Source organism: Podarcis muralis, chromosome 13 (assembly GCF_964188315.1).
Source record: "Podarcis muralis chromosome 13, rPodMur119.hap1.1, whole genome shotgun sequence".
NCBI lineage: Eukaryota > Metazoa > Chordata > Lepidosauria > Squamata > Lacertidae > Podarcis > Podarcis muralis.
This window is the reverse complement of record NC_135667.1, coordinates 31385187-31396077: the sequence shown is the minus strand read 5'-3', so window position 1 is coordinate 31396077 and position 10891 is coordinate 31385187.

The window sequence follows — 10891 nt, the reverse complement described above, 5'->3', positions numbered from 1 at the left end:
TATAGTGCCCATAATTCTTTGAGGGAAAGTGTGTGTTTGTGTTTTAATGTGCTTAAAAACATAGTGTGCACGCTGTGTGACAAGACAGCTAAGAATAAGTCATTGAAAACAACACAGAAAATAACAACAAATGAATTGGAAAAACAATTAAAATGAGACACCCATAGTAGAGACCTAGTCACACAGCTGGGAGAGCTTATGTGAAACATGTCTATGTTAGTTTCCGGAAAGTGTGCAGGTAGTGGACACCTGTCATATCCTGACGGAAATGCTGGTCCACAGAACCGAGGAAGCCACACAAATCAGGGCTCAGGCACACTTCCATTTGTCCCATGATTTCTTCCATTTTATCCTGTGATTTCAAAGCATGGGTCTGAGAGATTCTTCTTTTGTCCTTTCCCCTGGTAAAACCTGTTGTTTACTGCTGAATTGGAACACCAATCTGCGGAAAACCCAATTGACATTTATTCTGATTCAGCAGCACACAGCAGGTTTTCCCCAGGGAAAGTGGAGGAATGAAAGCAAAACCTCTCATGCCCATGTCTAGAAATGGCAGAACAGATAGGTGAGCAGAAATGGCAGAACAAAGAGATGAACTCTAAAAGCCTTGCTTCAAGTTACCTTGGAGTAGACCTCTGAGGTCTTTGGAACTTGCAGGAGAAATTCTCCCACGGAACACAGTTTGTATATGAGGGATTTCTCATGGTCTCTCAAGTAACCTGGTCCTGAGCTTCACAGAGCCTTAGAGGTTGATACCTACAGCTACATATCTTGTATGGCAAAAATAAAAAATATGCGTACATTTTAGGACCCCTGAATATGAAAAATGCATTTCTTGGGATGCAAGGAGCCGTGGCCGTTCTGCAAAATACCCTGCATTGCAACTTGTTTGTGTGGCTCTTTACAGCGCCTGGCAAAATACCAGTAACCAACTGCATTTTAATTGTAGTAGAAAAACATACCCTCCAACATGTCTCCAATGAAAATAGGGACATCCCATTCCATAATTATAATTTTACTATTTATACCTCACACATCTTACTGGGTTGCCCCAGCCATTCTGGGCAGCTTCCAACATATCTAAACAACAAAATGAAACATTAAACATTAAATAAAATTACCTATACAGGATTGCCTTCAGACGACCCGGGGGTCGGATAACTCCATAGCTCCCAACATTTCTCCAATGAAAATAGGGACATCCTAGGGAAAAGTGGGACATTCCAGGATCAAATCAGAAACCGGGATGGCTTCTCTAACTCAGGGACGTCCCTGAAAAATAGGGACACTTGGAGGGTCTGGAACAGAGAAAAGATTATTTGATGGGATACATCATACCAGAACCTTTGAAAGTAGCCTTCCATGTGTGTGGCTCAGGCAGATGTTTGCCACAACTCCTCTCTAACGTTCTGGTGGCAAAACCTGTATCCTCCCGCCCTCTGCTCTGTTTTTAAAAGTACCATTTCACATAAACGCGGGCCTAAAACGCAGCCATGGCAAGGCAAACACTCCCAAAAGGCTCGTGAAATGCAGAAGACAAGCTACGTTACATGACCGCAGGGTGCTGATGATCTCTAATTGATTTCCAAGAAAGCTGTCCCCTTCTCATTCAGCATCGGAAGCACTAAAGTGGACAGTTTTCATGGTAACCCTTCTCCCTCTAAACGGTACCTGCAATTACCCTCTAAAGCACAACCACCTCTTTAGTCAAGAGATGAGACAGTGGGGGCAGGCAGAGAGAGAGAAAGAGAATGAGCCTCCTTGAATGCTCCCACTTCTTCCTGCTGCCAAACACGTTTTTTGTGAATGCACTAAGCCGTTTACGTCCCAGCTGTGCCGCAGACTGCCTGAGGATCCAAGCCTGAGTGATATGCTTTCTCTTCCAGCGCCCCGCTGCCCTTATTATTACATAGAGCCCCCTGGGTGGAATCTGGAACGGGGGTCATGCCACGGACACTGCTGTTGCCACTGCCTTTTGCTGCTTCCATCAAGTGCGTTTCAGTTCTGAGACTCCAGCTGCTGCACAATTCTTGTTTGGAGCCGGATGGCCTAGGGTGGCTATTTGCTTTTTAGGAAAACTAAGGAAAGGCTTTAGAAATAGCACAGATAACATTGCTGACCTGTTGGCAATCTTTCTGCCGATTATATACTTAAAAAAAAAAAAAAAGCACTGATAATGTTAAAGTTAGGTGGAATCTAGACACATATTAAAAAAATGTGAAAATGCTTTTTTAAGAAAACGTTTGAAAATATATATTGAATTTGCCATAGCTCATCATCGCCGTCTAGTGTCACATTTGTATAATGCACTTTACAACACACGTAAAGCTTTTTATTTGCAGCTGTATAGCTGAGTCCTTAGCAACGTCACAAAGGTGAGAAACAAAAACTGTGAGCCAAATGAAACTGGGGATATGTCACTGGATCTCTGGACTCTGCTTTTTAAATGAGATGCAATCAGAGGAGAAGGAGTTTCTTTAATTCTTGTTAGCAGTGTGGGGGGGGGGGGCTTTCCCCTGCAGTGTTTTCCTAATCAAAATAATCCAATATTTCTTTATTTTTCCCTCCATGGGACAGAGATGCCTGGGGGTACAATTTTGATTAGATAAAAAAGTGCACTTTGCACATTTATTTTATTTAGTTTCATTTTTGTATTTCCCACGCCCCCACCCTTTCTTCCTGCAGAAGCCCAAAGCCTGAGTAAACAAATGCATTCTTATTTTGCACCTGAATGTGGGAGGCACACCTGAATTTTATATACAAAATAAAACTGAGAGCTCCGGTCATTCATCTCTCCCACATCATATTGTTTTGGACTTGGGAAAAACAGAGTATTGGAGAACATGAGCTTTCTCAGACATGTCACACCCATGTCCTTATTTCACCACCACCATGTTATAGGGCCTGTTTTGCTGCATTGTTGGAATGCCCCAGATTGCAAAGACAACAACGGTGTCCGTTCCATTCTTTTTACTTTCTGGCTTCCCATCATGACAAGAGAATCTGTGGCCACCTGCCAATCACCAAGTCTAAACCAGCAGAATCAGCTTGGCCATATTAATGGGGTGAAAAGATGTACCCTAGCATGGTATGGCTTTGGGGCAAGTTGCATCCCCCTCAGTCTTATTCCTCACAATCTGTAAAATGGGAATATGGTATGGGTGAGGCCGTGGGCTGCATGTGCAGTAACAGTAAGAGTGATACTTTAGCTTTTCCACTTTACATTACAGTGGAACCTCAGTTTTCGAGCATCTTGGAAGCCAAACATTTCCAAACCCAAACGCCGAAAACCCAAAAGTAAATGCTTCCATTTTTTAATGTGCCTCGTAAGTCAAATGGCTTCCGTTGCATGTTTTTCAGTTTTCTCAATGGAAATTGCTGACAGCCCTTTGCACCTCTGTTGTTGAACGTTTCAGAAGTGTAACGGTCTTCCGGAACAGATTACGTTCAACAACCAATGTTGCACTCTATTTATAAAGAACTTTTTCTTAAGCGCTCACTTCAGCTGAAGAAAAGGCAGGGAGGGGAATCAGACTTTGGAAAAAGGCAAGCAGCTTATGATACCCAACACCAGGCCCCTGTGGTCCTCTGTGAAACCTTTCTAGCAATCAAGTCCAGCAGCTCAGTGGGTTCAGGCAGTCTGTACCAGTTGCACCTGCACCAAGTAAAAAAACGTTGACCAGAAAGAAGAGCCAGCAGAAGCCATTAGTTGCACTGGGCAGTGAAATTAGGAGGATCCAGTAGTTATACTAGACTCAGAAGGACTCACTGCCACCTCAGCCCATATTATGATGCTGGAGATGGTGAAGAGCAGCAGCGATCAGGCTGGGAGGACCCTTGGCTTGCAAGCTTCCCTGTTGGTTCAGGGATTGGGAGCAAGAGAGGGATGGGCCTCCTTTAATTCCCACTTGCAGGACCAGGCATCAGACTTCCCATACCCCAACCCAAATAACAAAGAGACCAAAGAAACTGGTTTGGGGTCAAAACAGGCCACAACTTTATTGAATACAGATGAAAGAGGTTTGGTTTGGGCAAGGGGCAATCTAAATACTTCCGGCGTGGTCAGTCCAGGCGGGGGTTCCTAAGACTTACATCCATTAGGGTGACCCCCACAGGGACTGCCGTTTGGGGGAGTGCCTGGCCCCACCTGGGCACACGGACATGGCCACTCCCCCCAGATCCGTTTAACGGGATACCCCAGCATTTGGAGGGGCAGGCGAAGACTACAGCCTCCTCTCCATCTAAAACAAAGGATTGCCCCAATGCCCAACCAGTTGTGACAATCACTATGAGATAGGCAAAACCACCAGGTCAGTGCCAATTAGCCAGGTGGGCAAATTCCTACCGGGCCCCTTAAACGACAGCGACCACCGTAGCCACAACAACGTCATTGACTATCAGCTTAAACCAAGGGTAGGTGGGTGGGGAAACCCAGCGCAGAAACAAACAGGCTGAGCCCCAGGTGCTGGCTGCTTAAATGAGCAAGGGGGTGGATCCGAGGGAAGCCCACCGTTGGTTCCATCGGCTGTGCCCCCAGCACAGTCCAAGCCATGGCCTGCAGCCCCATTTGCCAAAGCAGGGAGCAGGCCAGAGCCAGTTTGAATTCCCTCATCAGGGCCCCAGTGAAGCCTCCTCCGTCCTGCAATGCCATCGCACGAAAAGGGTGAGCGGGTTTGTGCATGCAGTGTTCTCCTCCGACTAAGCTAAAGGTAAAGGACCCCTGGATGGTTAAGTCCCGTCAAAGGCGACTAGGGGGTTGCAGTGCTCATCTTGCTTTCAGGCCGAGGGAGCCAGCATTTGTCCACAGACAGTTTTCCAGGTCGTGTGGCCAGCATGACTAAACCTCCACTGGCGCACAGAGGACCGTGACGAGTGCCAGAGCGCACGGAAATGCTGTTTACCTTTCCACCGCATGTTTCCAACTGCACTGGCATGCTTTTGAACTGCTAGGTTGGCAGAACCTGGGACAGAACAACGGGAGCTTACCCCCGTCACAGGGATTCAAACCGCCGACCTTCCAATCAGCAAGCTCAAGAGGCTCAATGGTTTAGACCACAGCACCACCCACGTCCTTCCCCCATACACGTTTTCCTCTCTAAATCTGGAGATACTCCTTCAGCTACAAACAGGAGAGCTACATATGAACTGAACTGAAATCTCAGTTGCATAGGATTCACAATCTACATTAGGCTGAGGTACTGACAGGATGGGCTCTGCCTTAGCTAAACTTTCCTGCAGGCTACTTTGGAGGAAGTGAGACCATTTTGCACCTCTTCCCCCAGTTAATCCATTGCGGGGAAAGCAGGTGCTAACAAAGGGAATTGATGGTTTTCTGGCTGTAGGCAAATGGTGACTAACTGAACAGCTGCCTCCCCGCTTCACTAGGTGAAGCTCCTAATTCCGGCTATACAGAAAGCACAGCCTGCCTGAGGCTCAGTGTACTTGTCACCCGCTGGCTGATGTGACCAGTTGCCAGGGTAACCTTTGCCAATCCCTCTCCCACCAGACACAGTCATTCAGGAGCCTCACTGGCGAAGAATATTTGTGAGATTAGTTGGTGCAAAAGAAAAATAGGTAGATACCAAAAGAAAAATTTCTGGATGCCAGGATTCAAGCTTGGGACCAGTACTCTTTGGTGAAAAACCTCTGTAGATATTTAAAATAACAAAATATGCAGCAAGTAAAGCATGGAAATATAGGCTGCTAGACCTTCAAAATATGCCCTTGTGAGTTCTAAAACATCCCTCTTCCTCCAGCATAGGGGAAAAAAACCATGTGTTTGGCAAGTTAAAAATTGGTTTACTTTCAAACTCTTCAAAAGTCAGGTTCATGTGCTTTTCCATAAATCAGTCAGAATGTTGCACAGCCAATATAACTTGGCTTTGCCAGAAAGTGATAATTGTTCCTAGACTGTTGGCATTGGAACTCAACAGAGGCTTGCTAAAGCCATGCAGCTGGAGGCAGCAGCTCAGAGCTCCTTATATGCCAGAGTTCACATGTAGACTGGGAGAACCAAGGCTTGATTACCTAGTTCCTCCCAAGATGAGGACATAGCTAAGCCTGGCAGGACAGCTGACTCTATGGTATTAACCCCTTCATGCTTTAAATAGACTAAAGCATGTTGGTTATATGACGCTAGTTATCCCATAAGATTGTCAGTGGGGAGTTTATAGACTGGCACAAAGACCCTGGGTCCAGAGTTTGGATTTCAATGTGACCTGAGTGGTCCATGTAGCCAATATTTTAGAAGATCACAGCAGGGCAGGATCTGGCTAAAATGGGTTAGGTTGGGTTGAGGAGTTACTTGAGAGTTCTGTATATCTCCCTGCCCCCACTGCCATAAAATTGTATACACCACTTAATTGTGAAAAACCCCCAAAGCAACATATAAAATGAATACAATGAAATTACCAGTAAAAAAGAGAGAGAGAGTTAAAAACTATGTTCTAAAACCTTCAAAAATAATTAAAAACCACTGGAAAGTTAAAAACCAGATAAAAACACATATCCAAATTCTAGAAGCCCATCTATGCCTAAACAAAAATGTTTTTAGCAGGCCCCGAAAATACTGAGTTCAGGTGCCTTCCTGATGTCAATTGGCAGGGAATTCCAAAGTGTGTGCTCCCCTCCAACCCACCTACCCTACAACAAATTTGCGCAAAGCCTTGGTGAAAGCACACACAGATACAGTTGTACCTTGGATCCCGAACACCTTGGTACTCAGGCGTCTTGGTTCCTGAACGCTGCAAAGCCAGAAGTGACTGTTCCAGTTTGAATGTTCTTTGGAACCCGAACGTCCAATGGGGCTTCTGTGGCTTCCGATTGGCTGCAGGAACTTCCTGCAAGCCAATCAGAAGCCACGCTTTGGTTTCCAAACATTTTGGAAGTTGAATGGACTTCCGTAATGGATTCCGTTCGACTTCCAAGGTACAACCGTATAGTGTGTATACGTACAGTGTGAATATGAATCCCTGGTTAGCTCATGTGATGAACTTTTTCTGTATCGTTCCAATTTTAGTATATGTGCTGCCGAAGCGAGCACCATGTGATGAACTTTTTCAATTTACTAGCATTCTTCCAAGAAATGTGGGAAAGGTGAGGAGCATCTTTCCCTCACCCCACCCCACATTTTTGCTTTCTGTACCGAGGATGATAGGCAGCCAACTCACAGACTGCCAAGTTTTTTCTGTTTGACTGTTGCCTTGTGGCCTTGTACTTAGTTCAGATTATTTTGCTTCCATTTCCCTGCCTGAACAACACCAGGGGCCACTGGCGAAAGCTGTAGTGAAGGAAAGAAAATCCAAGTATGAAATGGATTTTACTAAATGATACAAATTTCTCTGCTTATTTCTCCACCCACATGCCTTTCCTCAATGAAATCTTGTTTTGAAAAGTATGGAATAATATAAGAAACTGTCTCTGTCATAACCCCGTGATCTCCAGATTAATAAATCACTTCACAGACAAGCAACTACATTCAGTGGTAAATTAATTAATTTGGCCTCAACTAAAGATAATGCATTTAGATTTAGCCAACTGGCTAAAACATGGCTATATACCGTATTTTTCCGTGTATAAGATGCCCCCATATATAAGACACCCTCTATTTGGGGGAACTCCAAATTAAGAAAACACCTCTCAGCACTACCTGCGTATAAGACGAGCCCCAATGTTAAACCTTATTTTTTGGTTTAAAAACCCTAGTCTTATACACAGAAAAATATGGTAGTTTCACTAGACCAAGCTACCATTTCATTAAATCAAATAAGACCTCCACTCTTCCAATATCTTTGATTTTGGCATAGAGCAAATGAAAGATATGGACTGCAAAACACCACGTTTGAAAACATAATAGTTAGTGATAATCCAAGGTGACGGGGGTGGGGGTGGTAAGTGAAGAATATGCCTCTTCCTTTCCAATATAAAGACTGATCAACTGACAACCCTATATAAAACAAAATGCAGGGGGATTTGAGAAACAGTAACATGACTATAGTACAAACAGAATGGACTTAGATTTTTGAAAATAAATACCGAAAATAGAAATAAGCACAAATCTAGGAGAGATTTTTTTCAAGTCTGTTTATCAGTGGTCCTTACATCTTATCAATTAAACAAGATATACCAGTTTGGTTTGTTTTGTTGGAGGCATAGGAAATGAAGAGCGGATTATCTACACATTTTTGTGGAAGTGTAAAAATGAAAATCAGACATTGGTCTTAAACACACTACAGGAAATGACAGGATACAATAACTTAAGGAAGTCCTAAAACTGCTCTTCTATATTAAAAGCAGGTATACAATTTATTCCCAATTTATTCCCCAAACTCATCTTTAAAAGAAAGGTTACAGAAAATATGGGAAATTGCTCTAGTTGACATTGACATATTAGAGGCAAACGTCAAATAATCAACGAGAGAGATTTATAGAACGATGAGCTTTCTTTATTTACCATATAATTATTTCCCACCCATATGACTCAGTTCTTCTCTGATATTGACATATTCTTTAATATACTCTTCTTCTACTGTACTTTGATATATATTTGATATATATTTACTATCTTTAACATTAACCCAGCTTCTAATGTAATCGCAACTTTAGTTCTTCATTTTTTATCTGCTCAAAGAAAATAAGGAGGGCAAGGTTGAAGGTCGAAAACAATGGTTGTGGTGAAGCCTTTGCAGATAGCTGAACCCACACTAGAAGCTGTTTCTGAGCCTTAAAAAAACACACAACTATTTTCAAAAATTGCCTCTTCGGGATAGACTGATGCTGCAGTCCTATATCTGGTTACCTGAAAGAAAGCCCTATTGAACCCAGAAGGGCTTACTTCTGAGCAAAGGCGCCATCTTCTGAAAAACACAGACATCACTCCAGGCCCGTCTCCATGTTTGCCCTGACAAATGATGTGCGGCCCCCTCAAAAACAACATTGAGGAGGCCCAAAATGCTTCAGATCCTAGGAGCTGGCACCTATGCATCTGATCAGAAAAATTATGGAGGGGAGAGTGTTCTTGTGCTCATGCTCAGGCTTTCCCACAGTCATCTCTTGTTGGCCATGGTGGGATCCTGCACTAGAAGGGCTTTTGGTCTCATCCAGCAGGGCTCCTCTTATGTTTTATATTAATATATTGAGCAATGGTCAGGGATGCATGAAGAATTGCCCCTTAATTGCCCCTTGAATAACCTCTCTTAATTGCCTCCCAGTCCGCTTTTGTTCTGTGGGGGTGACTTTAATTACTAATTTATTTGCATTGCCTTTTCTTTCCATTATTTAACAGAAAAATGGCATTTCTTCAGAAAAAAGGGGGGCGGAGAGGAAGAGAAACTCAGCAATTAAAGCCTTTCATCCTCCCACGGTAACAGAAACTGAAATTGGGGAAATTAGCAGGAGCAGTTCAGGAGGCAAGAGGGTATTCACTGCTATTTATCACTCAGCCTGAACCCACAGAAAGCTACAAAATAGGGCAAACAGGATTCTCTTTGTTAAAGGCACAAGAGCCCTGAAAGGTCTCAAGAGTGTTTTGCTTGTCCACACTGGACAGGCTGGTGGTGCAGATATTTCACACCTGCTTTCCATTATTGTTTTGTTTTATGCTAGATTTTGCTTTTTTTAAAAAAATAAAATGTAATGTAACGTAACGTAATGTAACATCACATCACATCACGTGTCATGTCACGTCATGACAGCACAACACATCACAACACAACATGTCACAATGCCACAGCACACCATGTCATGATGTCACGACCTGTCACATCACGACCCACCATGGTGTGACACCCGCCATGGCGTGACACGCCAAGTTGTGACACAGCACATGATGTCATAACATGACACACCATCAAAATGTCATGTCCTGACATCATGACCCGCCATGTCGCAAGTCCCATCATATCATGACACTGCCTGGTTTCCTTGCGTTCCATCCTACCAATAGTAACACTTCAGGTTACAGACTCTGCTAACCCAGAAATATTACCTTGGGTTAAGAACTTTGCTTCAGGATGAGAACAGAAATCATGCTCCAGCGGCGCAGTGGCAGTAGGAGGCCCCATTAGCTAAAGTGGTACCTCAGGTTAAGAACAGTTTCAGGTTAAGAACGGACCTCCAGAATGAATTAAGTTCTTAACCCGAGGTACCACTGTAATATCAGTGTACTGGAAGAAGCAAAGATCACCAATGTTGAAGCAATGATTCTTCAACGTCAACTTTGTTGGATTGGTCATGTTGTGCAGATGCCTGAATATTGTCTTCCAAAGCAACTACTCTATTTCCAACTCAAGAATGGAAAGCGAAATACCAGTTGATAACAAAAGAGGTTTAAAGACACTCTCAAGGCAAATCTAAAAAAATGTAACATAAGCACTGATAACTGGGAAACACTGGCCTGCAAGCACTCCAGTTGGAGAGCAGCCTTTACCAAAGGTGTCATGGACTTTGAAGAAGCATGAGCTCAGGGTGAAAAGGAGAAACAAGTTAATAATAATAATAATAAGTTTTATTTATACCCCGCCCTCCCCAGCCAAGGCCGGGCTCAGGGCACGTTTGGCAAACCCTCACTGTGATCAACTCCCACCCGGAAACCTATGTCCCTATTGTGGAAGGATGTGTGGATCTAAAATTGGCCCATCACAGTCACTTATGGACTCACTGTTGAGACCGTGTTCATGGAAGACAATGTTACTTAGCTATGAGTGATTGCCAAAGAAGAGAACCGCTAACATTCATGGGAAGGACTTAGGTCACCATGTAACAGCTGAAGTTCCAGTCAAAGAGAGATGTAGACAAGCTGTGGAATCTACAACAAGCTGATGTATATTTCATAGAATCATAGGATTGCAAAGTTGGAAGGGACCACGAGGGTCATCTAATCCAACCCCCTGCA